Below are 18269 nucleotides of genomic sequence, written 5' to 3'. Positions count from 1 at the left end.
GTTCTGTTAGATCCGAATCGGATCGATAACGTAAATAATGCAATTATATTATGCACGGCTAATGTGATGTCAGTGAAGTTATACAAGTGACGTCTGTATTTGTATGCATAACATTTAATAGAGGCGACTTTGAAATTAATACACGGCGCGGCGTTGCGTAACTTATCACGGAATTAACGTCTCAGTGTTGAAAATTCTGTCGAAACTGCCAACAGGTGTAATTTGGGATTTTAAAAATACTTTTACGATGCAGGTTTGTCGAAAGATCGTGCATAAACCAGAAAAAATCGCACGTTTGTGCTTGAAAATGTGTGTTTTTTCCAAAATTCCATCGCCACCTGTTCCTCATCCATTATTTAACCCCTTAATAACCCAAGTAGGCAAAGTAAGCGTGTGCTCGGAGCGTCTCGAGCCCAGGTATACCTCGCTCACAAAGTAATTAACTTTGCTCTCGTGAACAATGGATACTGTAGAGTAATCCCGTTGAATAACGTGATCCAATAAAGCGGGCGATTCTTGTATGTGTTGCGTACGTACATATAAAATATATTCGTGTGCGTTTTGCTCCAGACCGCATGTGACACAAGTTTCGCCGACAAAGCTTTACTTCCGTTACTGTTTTAATTAAATTGCTTTTTCTTTCGCTGCTAACGCACGCACGGATGAGGGCGCAAAACTGACATTACGTTAGGGAGAAAGGTCAGGGTCTTGATAATGGTACGATCAATCGCGCGATGTTTGAATGCCACCAGGTGTTCCGATTCGGATCAATTTCTGGGGTAAACATTGCATTTGGCAAACGTTACTCCTGAGGGGGTGAGTTAACATGGCTAGGTCACGACGGTTTGATTTATCTTATTAGGGGTGTCGAGGCAACATCACCAGTTGAACGTAGACCTCATGCCAAACCCCAAGAAAAAATAAAGTCAATGACATATATTTTCGGTAGTGTAAACTCATTAACCCACGCAAATCAATCAACAGTCGCATTATAGCTCACAATGGCATCGATAAACCGAATTTTAATTATCCCACTCCACGCGATTTCTTCATTCCAAACTTTGCACAAAACTTTCACTAATTTATCCAGTTTGTTGCAACCCTTCGAAAAATGGACAAATTTCCGAACTCAAATATTAGTCCGCATTGATGCTCCCTTTGTTTACGAAGTAAATTTGTCTTTCCTAATGCACGCAATTAACTCCAATTCTCGATTTTTCCAAAACGTGCGCCCATAAATTCGGATTTATGCACTATCATTAATATAATTAATTGCGACAAATGCGCTTTATTTATTTGTGTTAGTCCAGAGATTCAAATGATGTTTTTTCAGCAAATACGCCATAATTTATGCAAAATACTCGTTAATAGGAAATTTTATATAAAAAAAGTTGTGTGATTTGACAGCATGGCCTTCAGAGTTATGATGTTTTCTCATTATATTTTGATTTATATCTGCAATATTTATTTTATTTTTTATAAATGGCTTATTGACGCAACTGTTAAGGACGTTTATTTTTTGTGCAGAGCAGGTGGATCCGTATTTTCGAAAATCCGCAATATTACGGGAAAAATTATGGCTTCCAGAAGGTGCCAAGCAAATTATGCTTGGCACAGAACAAGTTTCGTTATTTCGAAGATTTCAGGAAAAGCGTGATTTTGTTGCTTCGAAAAAGTGTGAAAAGCAAATCCGCAAACCGCACAGTCCTATCTCAACGAAATTTAGAGCAGCGAAAGCGGAAATCAATCCCGAAGCAAATGTTCCGTCGAAAAAATATTATCACAATGGATTCCTGCAGGAACCCCTCGAATCCTGCGAGCTAGTCGCAACTTTTGTAATTGTTCCCCGTCCAATTAATGAAAATAATTCAAATTGTGCCGGAACCGCAGACCTTGGAATCTTAAAAAATCCCTAATTGGCCAATTAACATTTTTAAATTATCCACTGACGTCAGTCGAGAGAGTCGTTTAGCCACATCCCTCATCAACGCCAGAAAGAAAAACGAAAAACAGCGCACACGTCCAATTACCTTCCCCTTAAAACGATATGGAAGTGACATTTCGTGGCCCGAACGAGACAACCATTGACGTAACGAGCAATTAACTCTATTTATTTCTCGAGTGTGTAAAAAAATGTTGTAATAAATCGAAACGAGCGATATTTTCTCCGGCACGCCATCACACAATCGACTGTTAAATTTGCACAAACAGAGAAAAAAACTCGACGATTAATCACGTGCTCGCTTATAAACACGCCAAATCGTTCCCGATCTTATCGGGGAAAATCCTGACCTGTTTACCGCGAGTATCTAGGCCACCCCATCTCCACACTAATCTTCTTCGAAGGAACGATGGATTTCATATTGAAGGATTACGACGCACCCCCGGGACCATGTAAAATTACAAAACATGGAGCCATCCAATTATATATGACGAAAATCTATCGATCAACGACGACGCAAAACATCCCCCGAGACGATCTTTTCTTATATTATTAATGATGTTCTCGCGAATTACCGGAGCGGGATTATAAGCGTTTATTAAAAATTCACCCCCATCAAAACAACATCGTCTCTCTAAAGGATCGAGCTTAAAGACCGCCTCTTTGAACACAGCACGATTTTTGATGCGGCACGCCACTGCTTTCATTCATCATCCGTACATGGAACAAATTCGATTTTGACGACCTTGACCACTTACGTAATGTTCTAAAAAATTCACTACGTAAACTTTTCTTTACGCCCATATTTCGCCACGAATTCAATCAATTACTCCAAATAACCCGCATGACGTAAAGATCGGTGCAGATTTAATTTTTGATTGTCGGTTCGAAACCATTAACTCAATTACACATTTTTCATGCGCGACTTTTTAATTATTTTGCTGAAACTGTATCAAACAATAATCACCAATTTGAGTATCGGCGCTAAACCGATAATTACAATTAGCATTGTACTGTTAATAATTTACATAAACACGATCATTAAACCTACGTTTAAATGAAATTAATCTAAATTATTCAACATCACGGACGCTGCTTCTTTAATCATCAATTTTTTGTACCGGGAGGCTGAAAAAAACCAATCCTGGATTAATCCACGAATCTCCGGAACGCATTGAGGTTGTTATTCCATTTTTTGCCTCCTGAGGCATAACACAAAAAATATTCCTGCCAAATTAAAAATATGTAACTGTGCAAATAATTACTTTAGAAAGACTTTAAAAAGATAGAAACGGCTAACGGCTAGCGAAAGTCCTAGTTGCATTAGATCTTTAACTGCAACAGATCATAAAAATTCAGAAATCTACGTTAGTGCTATTCTAATACAATAAAGTTAATTAATACGAAATAAAAACTAAACTTAGAAAAATAAGAACTGAAATCGTCATCTCCAAGGGTTCCAGAGATGTGAGGAGTAGGACTTGCAGGATCGCTTTTTTCTGGCCACCCGGTAAATCATTTTTTCCAGTGGTGTTCATCATTTTTATCTTGTCAGATTTATTCAGCACGGAACTTTACCATTAAATTAAAGCTATCAGAAACGTTGATCGTGGTTAATAGTTATTCTGCTAGGTTTATCGAGTATCCATCGCTATTTTCGCTTCGTCATTACAATACAGATATACGCAGGTTATATTTTCAAAGCTTTGTGCTACAATTTAAAATAGAACGTCGTAATAAATATGGAAACTAGATTCGAGTCGGGCCGCACGCAATTTGCAAACAAAACTCAAAATAAAAATTGAGATGGATCATCAAAGGAAAGTCTGAGGATAAAAAATTCTTCCATTTTCCAGTAATCCCGGTTCGTGTAAAATGGTCATTTTACACACTTCCATGCATATCTGATAAATCGCCGATCTACTTTATATTAAACATCGATCAGAAAATCCAAGGTTTTCCGGCCCGCTCCTAGATAATTGTCGTTTATTGACCCAACTTGAACAAGTTAATCCTTCGATACATTCCGTATCCCTTGACGGTATTGCTTTACATAAGAATTGCTTAGTTTTATTATCATATCATGTATAATAAATAGGTTTGTTAATAAAACTCGGATTACGAAATTTCTCAAGGACGATCAGATTAGATCGCATAGTATACACACTAGTATAGCAAGCGATTCGAAACGACGTGTAAACGCACTCTTCTCAAATAACATCGAAAATATTTTATCTAAAGCGTCCTTGATGGGTTTAGCGATTTTAATTACGAGATGGATCCTGATCTCGGCTAAAAAATCCAAACAAAACAATTAAACCGGTTGTATCCATTAGACCACAATTAAGCCGAATTAGATTACCTATTTAGATAAATAAGTACGTCCCTCCTGCCCATTCTAATTAAATTTTGTCTTCGACGATAACATCTTTTGCAAGAGAAAATTCCAAAAAGAAACCTTGAGACAAAATCTTTATTGCCTCAAGGGCCGCAACAAAATCCATTAAACTTGTAAAATTTTCTTTAAAAAAGCAAACACAAGACAAAGTATCAAGCCGAAGCGCAACTTTTTGCCAAGCAATTTTTTACTTTTTCCTCGGCGGTCAATAATCCTATGCGGACGTCATCAGGGGCCCAAAAAAATTCCCGTCCAGTGCCCCAACAGCCACAACCTCACGTGTTATTTTGAGAACATTCGCATATTCGCACACGGTGTTCAAAGCAACCCGACCGCACTATACTGAATCAACACAATGTGTCATTCCAGCAGTCCCGCGAAAACCGGCGAACACTTCCGCCAAACTCCGATCAGACGGCGCTTCGCACAAGAAAAACACAAAAACCGACTCCAAAAACACCCAAACGCGACGAAAAAATCGCCTGCGATGCCGCGATCGAGTGGATTTTTAATTAAAACGGTAAACACGATTAACGCCGATTTTCCGACGCCTCTCGATCTATCTATTATCCTGCGTGACGGGATCAGCGAATGACTTCATTAATTTATTAACGCGCTTAATTATTAACCAGATTTGGAGTCCGGCGAGAGCGCGAGATTCGAACCATAACCCGACGCGGATGGTTTCCGTCAAGGCGTCGAAATTACCATAAGACAGTTGAAAAAGTGGCCAAGTTTTAACGCAACTTTATGGAAATAACGTCGGCTTTAATTTGCATAAGATAAATACGGGCTCCTTTTCACGAGATGCATTAAGAAAATAACGGAAAGATGCTTAAGACTTTTGCCGTAAAATATTCAACAGGATCACGTAATTGAACAGCGCTGATGAGAAAGAAAGCAGAAAGGCAAACTTGGTCGCACACGCGTCGGGTTCAGACTGCAAGGCGCGTCGGCGGCTCGACGGGCGTCCCGAACACGGATTTTCAGAGGATGTGGTGCAGGGTGAAGGTGGCGACAAACAGCATATTTCAAGAGTCTTTCACAAAGTCGCATGAAATAGAAAATCTTTAATATCTACGAAAACCGGATGTTTCAACCGAAAAAATCCTTTTGCTCCTTTCACCGAAAAGCAGCGAAATGTGTAAATTCCAAATAAGATTTCACAACGGAGTTTTAATAAACCATTATTTAGATATTCCTTTTCTTTACCGCCGAAAATAAACAATATATTTTTTTAAGTTTGTTCCATACTAAAAATGTTAGACCTAGAAAGTGGATAAAAACAAAACTATTTCCACTTCTGACAGAAGATAAAACATCAAATTATCGATCTGTTGACTTTGATTAGTATTACTTTAGCCAAAGAAGAAAATAAATTCTTGTCCTTTTAGACTTTGCGAAACAAACTTTGTCGTTTGCTTCGAACTTTAAAACTGACAAGTCCGTATTTGTGTTGAATATTATACCGTGAAGGAAAGTGTTCGGTAACGACGAGTGTTTTCATTTCGGAATTGTTTACTTCATGTTTCAAATGTAAATTATATCCACACAATAACAATGGTCAAACATATCTTATGTTGGGTCAAAATTACACGGATTATTTTTTGTCAAGGTCTGATGAGATCGCACCTTTATGCAAATCCAAATTTGAACATTTTTTATATGGAAAGTATATAAAAAGACACTTATTACCGAGATATATTTATTTCTTTAAGCCTTTAATTACACACAAAAATATTTCGCGTACGAATATCCACATTAAATCCAAAGAAAAAAAATTGTAAGATTCAATTATTTACTTATTTTCTTTTAAAACTTATTATTTGATACTACGTTTGATTTAAATAATAAATTAAATCAGAATTATTATAAGTAAGAGCGTGTTTAGTTTCTCATCGTTTGAATGATAATATCAAGACAAACTTGACAATACTCAAAACAAGGTAATTATGAATTATTTTTATAATTTTTGCATGTAAGAAAATGTTATAAATACACCATAATCAAAGTCGGATGCCTTAAAATTTTAAAATGGAAAAATTAAAAAAACTGGCTACTAAATATTGAAATTTTTAATAGAATATTAATTTTCTGGTTATTATGAGTTAATATTTGAACAAACCACGTAGGTATTTCGTGTATATTTAAAGGAGAGATCATGTAACCCTATCCAATAAAACAATGTTTCGCAATAGTTCTGTTTAACATTGTTCACGAATAACTTTTACAGCTTATTTAATTGCAAATAATTGCCAGTATAAGAATAGCTAAATCTAAACAGATCTACGTGACTACTCGTAAAAAGTTTAGAAAACTCTATTTTGAAATTCATAGATAATTTTTCATTTTGAGCCCTGAAAAATCGTCAAAAAATTACTATTTCATTTTTAATTTTGTCTATAGGTTGTAATCACAAGTTGTACAAAAGATAATCTCACTCAACAGTAAGTTGTAGATAATTGTTGAAAATTAAGTACGTTATTTAAAAACGCTTTTACTACTCCATTGTTTATTCAGGACAAATAATGTCACAAATATACCAACAAGTCAATTACGTAGTCATTTATGTCGTTATTTATTATCACCATTAAATCTCTCATTTTATTATTTCTTTATTGGTTATTATTACGCATAAATGTGCAATAAATAAGTGGCCATAAAATATGAAGCTGGATCCAAATATACTTTCAACAAAATAATCTCAAAAGATCATAAAAATAACTCTTGGTTCTACACACAGCATTTAAATAAGTAAACATGAAAATATATTTTCAGTGATAAACAATTTAGATTGTTTGTGATTTTCCAGAAAGGTGGCGATTTCGCGTCAGCGAAACAAAAAAATTACACCTCTGGCACACCTATTCCACAGCAATTAGTCACGGAGTAAGAAAACATGTAAATGAACAAATTACAATTAACATAAAACAAAAGTAATGCATTTATTTACATTTACGATAAAGTTCTAGATTATTACGCTTTATCAAGCGGGGAACGTGGCACAATAAAAATAATGGTACACGTTTGTGTGGGTAAACCACAACCAGAATAAACACAGCTTGCTGGAGGATAATCAGGATCATGTCTCGAAAAAAAGCTGAGAGTTTCGGCTTGGTGAAATTGTATTTTCTGGAACAATGAAGCAACAATAAACTCCATTAAATGGCGTTGTATATCCGGAACGGTATAGACTAAACGGGAGGCAATAACAAAACAGAAATGGTGTAACAATCGGCCAATAAAAGGCAAACATGCTCAGTTTTCCGATGAGCTTCGCTCTGGCAGGACTCCTCTTTTCCAAATGGCTAATTAACGTCGATTACTTGGTGTTGATAGAAACGGAACATGCATCGTTTTCCGCGGGGGTGAAGTACCTGCCTCTTGGCGTTAACGGTGATCTGCTGGGGACAGCTGAGAAAGCGCGGCGTCTGCAGCGACATCCTCGAACCTCCACCACCCACCACCTCCTCCAGCGATCAATCGTCGCTGTCGCGAACTCGTCGATACGTCGAAATTAGTTTAGTTTTGCCATAATGTCGTCGGATACATTATCGGCACCCACAACAAATCGTGAATTTCAGAAGACTGCCAGGTCAGCCGGTGCTGCTCATCGATCAGAGAGAGGATCCCCTTCTGCGATCGTGTTAACCGGAGCGTAATTTTTATTGTTGAGTAAATTTTTGCTTTTATGGACATTTAATGGAGCTCGAACGCCGGCCCCCGACTTAATTAAAATCGCAGCCACCGTTCGGCTTAGATTTAATTAGCGACAAGTCATCGAAATCACATCGCTCCTTGAGTCTTTTCAACACACATCCGTCTATCGCCATAACTTTCAATTTTATTGCCTCTGTTCCCTTTTTTAAGGCTTTCGCGTGCTCCTAATTCAATTAAGGGTGAGGCCGCTTCCAAGGACGGCGCGATTAGTGCGGCCGCTCGACGTGGAAAACACCCCCAGAGTACCGCTTAAGAAGATCTACGACTCAGCCGCAACGTCAGATATTAAAAAGAAGAACCGTCATTCCGACAAATTTACATTTCCTCTCCCCATCATCCTCGGCGGTTCCGTGACGGCTAATCTCGAAAACGGGGTGGTTCATGCGATTTATTACGTTCAAGGTCGCGGGCGCGTCCCCGTGACGTTATCTCTTTTATTTTTCGATAACACGTGAAAATATGTCACCATGGTTGATGTTTTGACGTAATTTACAACATGGGAAGTTGGCCAGATGGTAGCTCGTGTTCCCAATTAATCTTGATGGAACCTGGCGAAACATTTTGACAACAAGAAGCAAACATTTAATTATAATCATTGCATAAGTAACTCGCCCGAAACCAGTTTGCGAAACCAAACCTTCCATTGGCGGAACCAAAAACGCAAACATGGGGAGCCGAAATTAATTTCATTCGACCAAACAAAATGTTCTTTCCAGGCTTTAAAATAAGGATAATATGTTTTATGAACCATGCACAGACATACAAAATACTAAACAAGTCTTCCCTTTCTATACAAACATTAGAACAAGGAAGTAAATATTTGTGTTAAAAATCCACCAACAGCTATTTTTTGTGCAAAGCCGACCACCCTCCCGGAAAGCTTCCCCTTGGGAAATACAAGACACTATTTACTTAAAATTAGAATCCAAGAGTATCGAAAAATGCAAAAAGTTAGCCTCCGCTCTACACGTTCCAATTAATAATTGAAGTAGCAGTAGGGCTTTAAGAAGATTGGAAAGCCGCTCTGACGGCTTTCGAATTTCGTCAAAAATTCATGTAGTGTGAATTAGAGTTAATAGCAGTCGCTAACTATTAACAAAGCGCAGTCGATGCATAAAACCGAAATAGAATACACACAAGGGATAGCTGCATTCAGAATGTAATTGTAAATGTCAATTTGCAGGCGTATTACGGTTGACCCTTGTGGAGCTTTATCACTTTTCAAACACACGTATTTTCATCATTAACCGCCAGTCGTAAATTCCTCTAATGAAGAGATAACGCATTTCTATGATTTCGCCTTTGATGAAACGAATAATTCCGAAGATCTGAGCTAATCCCGTCTCGCACCTGATGAACCGTTCAAACCCAAGGTTTCTAATTTCTCCCTCACAAGTGTCTGAATCGGGCAATGACTGAAAAACACACGGGTGATTGACCGAGATAAATACAAAGTGGCGCAGTCGGCAGGATTCTCTTCCCTCACAAACAGATCTGCAGGAATTCACTCCCTGACGTCACACCGAACACGTACACACAACAAACCATCGAAGCATGTATTTTTAAATTAATGTGTTTCGAGTTGTAAAGTCGTCAAGTCAATGTTTCGCTTGCCAAATCTCTCATAAAATCCGATTGTGCACAACGCACAATCCTGAAATATGCCGCAGTCATCCAAATAAGACCATTCACCCAAGATCTTGATTAAAAAACGAAAAATTCAATTACGCCCCTTTGGAACTGTTCTCCTCTATTCATGAAACAAGAACTGTCCCGAGGCCCCTATCCAACTTCCCTAATTTATATCAACATTTTTCCATCCCGATCGATTCGAAAGCTCATAGTTTGGCCTAGGAGTGGTGGAAGAGGTCGGTCGTTGCGTCATACGAAAAGTCGATAATCCCGGCAAGATGCGAACCAAATCGGTCAGCAGTTGCAAACCGATTAGGATAATCGTCGCGCGAATTTTTCTAATCGCATCGGCGCCATCGATTGACCGTTTTCACCAAATGCGAATCGCGTAACGCGGCGCCATCTCGGCATTGGTGGCCAAACTAGAGCGAGTTTGCGCACCTTAAGAGTGCAGAATTTCGGTTAGTTCGAGTGTTCGCCGTCCGGATCGATCGTGACCTCTGACCGCGGCCAAGGATAGATAGCGGAAGGTGAATTTTTCGGGGTAATTACTCACGTACCTGAGTGCGAGAAATGCTCTCGCGTTTTCGAACCGACTGGTGGCATGTAATTGATTTAATTTGAGGGCGAAAAGCCGGGACGTTGCAAAATTAATCCCATTAAACGCAAACAAACGGGCGAAATTTCCTTCGCTAGTTTCAAAGATAAATTATTTAGGGCCGGCAATGAAGATGCACGGGTCGATGAATGCTGATGGAACGGTCCAAGTCTTCTGCGATTGTTGACTAACAAACAACTTCATGAACGCGCTATTAATAGCTTTCAAATTATTAAATGAGTTCTAGTCTGGCGGTTTTGATAATTCAATTATTTCGGTTATTAGCGATATCGATTCACGGGCCAATTCGATACCTTTCTTTCTTTAATGTTATACATTTTTAAGGCGATCCGGTCGATAAAGCGGATTCATTATTTACAAGCGTCGGATTTAATAATTTAAATTGTCTAGCCCAAGCCGAGTAATGATCGCCTCTTCTTCAATCAAACGATCGTTTTGTGTTTGTCATTTTTTTCTGGCGATTACAGGTTTCAAAAGCGTAAAATTCCCCTTTCTTCTTTCCTCAAAAGAAACTCTAATTTTATTGCGTCAACTCAATTCGCTCCGGTTGTCCCTCTAATTTCGAAAACAAACTGAAAATTCTAAAATTTCACAAGGACTCGTTATTTATTCAGCATCTTCAAGGAAACCCGATACGGGAATCCTGCCACCCAGTGCCGGAGTGAGCCGTGAATTAATTTGAGATTTGCCTACAGACCAAAAAAGCGATCATTGAATTATTAACCCAAGCTAAATAAATCGCGTCAACTGATATAAAAATTTAATAATTATTAGAAAAGGTATTTGTGATGACTAGTGACTCAAGAATAAATGAGACCCCGGAAACTTTATCCTGCTACGCCCCTGCAGCGCCACCAAAACGAGAGAAAAAGATAAAGACCGTTTTTAGATATTATCTCGTGATATGATACAGTGGTTCCTTTATTATTTAAATTCGAGTTTTATTTTCATATTTCACCTGTCACGTTTAATTAATCTAATAAAAGTGACAAAAAAATTACCGTCGGGAATAATTTTAAAGCGTGTCAAGTCAGAATTTAAAGCGCGTAACACATTTTTTTGACGCCGCTACGACTGATGTATATCCCAAAAGTGTCAGAATGATTGAGATGATTTCGGTGAGATTCACTAAACCGAGACAGAACAATCCATATATTGAACTGACACCCGACTCTAATAAATTTCAGTGGCAACAAAACTTGTCGCGAGCAATTGCCAGTCGAGAATTTCTATTTCAAACACGAACAATATTTTTCCCACAAAAAATTGTCGCTTGCAAGCGCAAATCCTAAAACAGTCGCAAAACTGGTCCAATAAAGAAGTTACACGTATGACACTCTTCGTAAAACTCATGCGGGACACATGACTGATTGGATGCAGACCCGATGTTGACAACGTATCTGAAAAATATTCGCAAGAAGCGCACCGGTAATGACTCTCCTGAAAAGAAGTCACCCGCCGGAAGCCCTTGTCCACCCCCTTTACGAAAATTCCACTCGTGCTGCGACGTCTCAACGTCGATAAGAGCAAATATTAGGGCCGAAGGGAATGTGTAAGGTCGACACTTTGCGGGAAAGCTGCGGAACTTGGAAAAGCACAATCGATCCGCGACGACAATCGAAAAATTTAAACCCATAATTGCCTAATGAGGCGGCAGGATTACCACCACCTAACAAAACGCACTTTCCTGCCGACCTGTCATGACGTCGAAACAGCAACAAGCCTATTATTCTTGACAGCAGTTTACATAATCTTATTATCGAGTTACCATAATGCGATTTGTTTGTACTTCGCTTCCGATGAATGAAAACCAGTTGAATAACGATTTACGAAGGCGCCGGATTTTTTTCCCACATTGTTTTTAATTATAACCGCGTCAGAGGAAGTATCGAACCGAAACGGTTGTTGTCTGTTCCAGGACCTACGAGATTTAATTAATTAATGTAGATCTAAAGCCCTAATCCATCTTTATTGTCTTGGAAACAAACTTGCTCTAAAGGTTTATTAGAGCTCAATTAAATCGGCCATTTGATGTTGTTTGCGATAAATCGCAGACACTAATCAATTTACAGAAATCTCGCCGTTTCGTCCCCGCGGAAAGTGCATTCGACCTTAACCGGTTCAAATGAATTCTATATAAATCTTGAGTTACCGACGGCGACCTGTTGCAACATAGATGCTTCGCCATGTAACAGCTAATTCAGAGTTTCCTAACGATATTTCAGTGAGTCTCTAACGTCAATTATTGGCAATTCGGAATTTTAACATAGAAGCTACAAAACTAAAACTCAAAGCGAGCGGTTTAAAAAAAAGTGTGACCCAGTAGAAAATCTCGGGCTCGAGCCCGTACATTTTGAAAAATAATCAATTTGCAAATAATACAAATTCACAAAATAAAGTTTGAAGGAGTGACTGAAGAAACAACTACGGACTATTTTTTTAAGGAAAGTGCAAATGCATTAAGTCTTCACTTGACTGGAAGGGAAAAAAGTCCGGGAATTTTTAAAGACTGGATTCGGACGCGGTTGAACCGCCCCGGAGTCTGCAATTATGACTGACAAACAAAAAATCGATAGACGTCTAAGAAACGACAATGAAAATTTAAAAGAAACCTTCGCTTTACGTAATTAGAAGAATAGGAGAGAGTCACGCAGCGGTGAACTTCCCAATTAATTTTTCTCCGGCCTCAAAGTTGCTCACAACCCCAATATTACTGGAACAATCAGAATAAAACGACGAGAAAAAATCACAGCCGCTATATTAATTATTCTGACGGAAAGAAGATTTTCAAACGTTGACGCTCTTCTCCCGGAATAATTCCCGGATTTAATTCACCCTTGGTGAGTATGATTTTCAGCTCCAATTTCGAGATCGAATCGCAATTAAATGGCCGACAATACAAACGAGAATATAGATAAGTGACATTTCACACAATTAATTGGCCGTTTGAATTCCCGACAATGGCCTCCGCTTGAAGGATTTCAGAGAAGCATTTGTAACTGTTATGATGCGGGGGTAACGATTATTGTATAGTGTTGCAACGATAAAACAACACGAGCGCGATGACAATCAAATTAAGTGCGGGTCATTTATCGCAGTTTTTGTCGGAGCTTCCTGTTACGAAATAATCAAGTCGCAATCTCGAGGGTTGGTGAATAATTTTAATGACTCTTCTTCCGAAAAAATGGCTCTCGCAACAAGTAAATCACGACTGCGAGAGGATGGCACAATTTTCAATTTTCTCGGCCATTAGCCGGTCGCAAAAACCCTTCGTCTCTCATTAGACGACTCCATATCACTCGAGAAATCAAGTAGGCAGCTCGGTATTAAACGGAGGCGGTTTCGACCATCGTCTACCCCTAAACAAATAAAACGTTTTCTTTGAGCTTTCATCGCCGTCCATCTGCAAGGCAAATTTTCGATACCGCATCCGGAAATTCCTTTCACTATTTTCCTCCGGCACGAACCAGAAGTTATGCAAATTTGACGCGGCGTTTGAACGAAGCCTTTATTAAGATTTTGTCAAGTCGATAAAAACGACGCGATTTCACGCAGGTGAATAAGTTTTTATATAATAATGAAGCCAAATTAAGGGTTTTTACGATTCGAGCTTTCGCCGAGAAAGCTCGTTAACTGGTTTAACCTAATCTTACCCTCATGTTGCGGGAACGTGAAGCTTACCTGAAAAAAAAACAACAGTTAATAAACTGTTTAATTGCGTTGGGCTTTGAAGCTCCTCAAATCTCGAAAGTAAATAATGGAACACATGGCAGAGGGTGTGCTTATTCTTAAATAGAATTATTCAGGCGATTTCACTAGGAAATTAAACGAAGCAAGTACACGGCGGTTTCCTTTGAACTTACTTAGCTGAAGCACTGCTAGGAAACTTGAACGGCTTTCGAGCTTATTTTTCGTCTGCCCTCTTCGTCACTGATGTCTTTGTTAACCGACGGAAATTAAAAATTCCCGACGAAAGTGAAAAGAAGCGATGAAAAAACCTCGACTCTTTAAGAATAACTTATTATCAACTTAATTCAGAAGAATCGGCTTTCGAAATAATTAGACGATTCCCTATTAAAACATCTAACTTCTAATTGAAGATCCACCCGCCACCCACGATTCAAATTAACAATTAGTTTTAATTAAACTTCCTAGTTGTATGGATGCAACCGTTTCCAGTTTTCAACACAAGTCTATGCACAAAATGACGTCATCTTCGAAAGCTCGGGATTTTCAATCCGATTAAAAGCTTAAAGCTCTCCTCGATGACGTGTTGAATTGAAACGTGCGAATGAATTTTAATCGACAATAGTAAATTCGTGACAAAAATTAAAGATCTTTATCCCACCGCTTCATGATGCTTTGTTTTCCATCTATAGGCGTACACGACATAGATGAAATCGTGTTTTTATGTCCGTTTTAATTGAATGACTCGTTTAAAAGTTCCACAGATTTTGTGACAGTCAGCAACTGGCGGAAATTTATACAGAAAATCAATTATCGCTTCCAACAGATCTTGTGCCGCAAATTTTCAACATTCTACTTCAGGAAATGCAGCATCTGGACTTGTAGAACATCTTTATAAAATTGCACAATAATGATAGCGTCACCGTTCTTTTATTTAATGGCAGTGTCACCATATATGGGCCGCTTCTTTGGCAAATATCACTTAATTTGATCCAATCCCCTTTTATGAGTCAGCATATTAACAACTTAATTATTTCACTAGGAAAAAAACTAGTAAAACCATTATCGCGTCAATTTCAATAAATTTATTATACCATTACGAAATGGACGATTTCCTGGCTCTAAGATGTAGGAAGGCAACCGTACCATAAAAATCTCGCGACAAAAGCTCATTTGTTTCAGCTCAAGCGGGAATAAATGGGTCGAGATCCAACAATTTTGTCAACGGACCCTGTGCATGATTAAACTTTGTGAGACACAACGTTCTCGCTTTCCCGACGATGTATCATTTCCCGCATGACAATCGGAACAAACCTTGCACAATCACTATTTAGTGTTTTGTCCCCGAGAGATTTATTCCATGTTTATTCACCTGTTGGCGTTGATTAAAACGGAAATAAACTAATTAATCCCTGAGCATCGAACAAAAACGTCAAAATTTACAGATTTTACGTGAAAAAGCAAACATCTGATCAATTGTGCCGAACCCGCACGTCCCGTTTTTCTAATGAAATGGAGCCCCCGACCCCAATTCTCGGCGTTTCTTTCCCCTCATTGCTTCCCGGTGGAAATATTGAAATGATGTGGTGGCTGTGTGTCTTTGCACGCCGTATCAAATTTTAACAACCGGCATTGCAATTAAACATTAAAGAACCACCTCTGGTTCGTAATTTAGCGCCGAACCGACACACAGAACAAACAAAAAACAGCCCTGCAGGTGATGAACGAAACGAATTTATTAAACAACGGGCAACAAATTAGACGATAAAAGCTAAAATTTAATTACGTCCGCTTTTGTAGAAAAACAAACTGTTGCACGAAATAATATCGGACATTTATTAATAAAACTTTTGGATAAACAGCCCTAATCCAGAGCGTTGGGTCAGGTCAGGTCAAATCGCGACTTTAATAAAAATTCTACACACGAGAACCAAATGCCGGAGATTTATCCGGGGGGCTCTTAATCTTTCAAAGTAAATAATGTAACGCACGCATACATGGCGACGTAAGGCCGTTGCTGCCGACTCCCCCGGGGTTCCGGAACTTTGTCCATTAAACGTTCTTGAACGTCGACCGGAAACCGGACTAATTTCGGTCCGATCGACGATCGAGAAAACAGGAAATGAGGAAACGCACCGAACTTCGATCACATCGGCCTAAGCGACAGTGTTCGCTTTCGGGACCATTCCCATACACGCGAAAATTTAATACAGGATGCGCAAATACAATATATTTGCGGACGTCGTTTGTCCGCGGAAATCGTTAAATCTTATTTACTGTCGCTGAGGTATGCCCATAAATACTGACTCCAAAATTCCATAATTTTAGGAATTACGAAACTATTATTAACTTTGTATTCAGTAAATGCAAGTTATATTTTAACAAAAAAAGCTTAATATCTAAAAGCATTTTTTGATCTCTGGCTTTATGATTTTAGAGAGAAGCAGGATTTGGAGTTTTGAAAACAGTTAATCGTACTATTTATTCGTAATCTCTTCTTTGAATAATGAAAATACAGAAGCACTAATGGTCACGGTTTCTCGATTTTTAAATAGGAATTTTTTTCGATAGATTTTCTACATCCATCTACTTGTGCTTTGCCCGATATTTCGTGCCTATGATTCCTTTAAAAACGTAAATATTATTTTGTTGAGTTTTGCTTCAACTCTTCCTTCAGTAATTTTGTGTTTTATTTTAATAAATGAGCTGTTAGATGCTACAATTTTTTTATTCTGACAACAATTATTGACATTCCTGACCGCATTTACAATATAGTAGCTGGTTCTTCGATGTTAGATAATAAATTACTTCATTACCTTCCTTGACATATGATAACAAACAAAACCCTCCACAAAAGCCAGAAAAAACAACAAAAATTGTTGAATGTTGATAATAATCTAAGTACATACTAAATAATCATGTCTGGACATAAAAGTGAATAACATAATTTCACATTAGAGCAATGATCAATTTTCGTGTATCATTCCACCCTAGTTTTATTCATAACGTTTAGAAGTTATTCTTTCTCAATCTTGTCCCAAATAACGCAAGTTTACGAATAGGTAGTACATACGTAAAATTTACTTCTTCAACTTTATGAGCTTTAGCAACAATTCTTTGCATTTCACATTATAATAAAACAGCAGGTTATGTTTATATTTTCAGCGATTAAAACTCAGATACAACTCATATTCCACAAACATTTTTTTTCATTGTTTGAATTGTACATTTCATATGATGTAATATTAATACTTTTCGGAATAAAATTTCCCAGGGTTTGTTTTACATTGTATTTTGGTTATTGCCTACAGTTAAGTTAATAGGGCAGAGGATTGAGAATCGTTCGAGTCGTTTCCAGTTTTGGAAATCTAAAAATATCAAACAAATCTCTTCACACTTCTTTCACCTTCACAATCATCTTGACCGGTTGAACGAAGTGGACACTGTGTGAATGTATCACAATTTCCTGAATGTAGGAACAAATGAGTTAATTATACCGTTTATTACAAGGGTTCATAAGAAGGCTCGTAAACTTGTTATGAAAGTTATATTTCTGTATTTATAGATGTCATGTTCAACTTGATTACGTAAACTAATTTAATGGATATTTTGGAAGTTTAATGAGACGGCAATAAATCCAACAAATAACGCTTGAGCTTTTACTTATTATTTTCTCCCTCAAAACTTTACAAGAGATAAAGCTTTTTCACCTTAAAAAATGCAGTAGATACATCACATGGAGAACACTTTATTGACATTTCCAATCACCTTCCGAACAAAGCATTTGTTCACTTTCCCCTGCCTAGTCGAAATTTTCCATTTGCCTATACACACGACAGCGACCCGTCGTTTTTAATGGTCCTCGAAACCTCCCAGCCGCAGAAGTAACGCCTGATTTATGCCTCGGCGAACCCGCAGGAGAACAATAATAAATCATTCGAAAATTATCGAGCGATTTTTGCATGTCGCACCCCGTCCAATTAGCATGATGACATTCGAATAGCATGTCTCATTACTTTCGCCGGTAAGTCCCCGCGGACATTGCGTGAATCGAAATGTGGAAAATCACCCCGAAACAAAAACTCCAATAAGGTTTTTATTTTTCGCTAGTTTCTCATGAAATATGCACGAACCTTATCACAATATTATGCCAAACAAATTTAAACTTGGACGGGTCTGTTACAACTAATCCAATTAATATGTTACGCATGTCCAGATGTTTTCAATTTGCTTCAATCTAATAACCCGGACCCAACTCGCCATCCGTTACG

General features: G+C 38.1%; 1 protein-coding gene across 5 annotated transcripts in view; it reads right to left on the bottom strand.

Annotated features, from left to right (window-relative positions):
* dnc (dunce) overlaps nt 1–18269 on the bottom strand; it is an 88365-nt gene that overhangs the window by 42802 nt on the left and 27294 nt on the right. Inside the window, exon 1 of one of the 5 annotated variants that reach the window (XM_008199849.3) lies at nt 4532–4696. The exons of the other annotated variants lie outside the window; for them this stretch is intronic. The gene's annotated coding sequence lies outside the window, so the exon portion shown is untranslated. Of the gene's footprint in view, nt 1–4531; nt 4697–18269 lie in introns of those variants that run through there. 5 annotated transcript variants of the gene reach the window in all.

This window comes from Tribolium castaneum, chromosome 2, assembly GCF_031307605.1.
Source record: "Tribolium castaneum strain GA2 chromosome 2, icTriCast1.1, whole genome shotgun sequence".
NCBI lineage: Eukaryota > Metazoa > Arthropoda > Insecta > Coleoptera > Tenebrionidae > Tribolium > Tribolium castaneum.
Note: the sequence above shows the minus strand (reverse complement) of the source record. Positions and strands in the feature narration are given on the sequence as shown.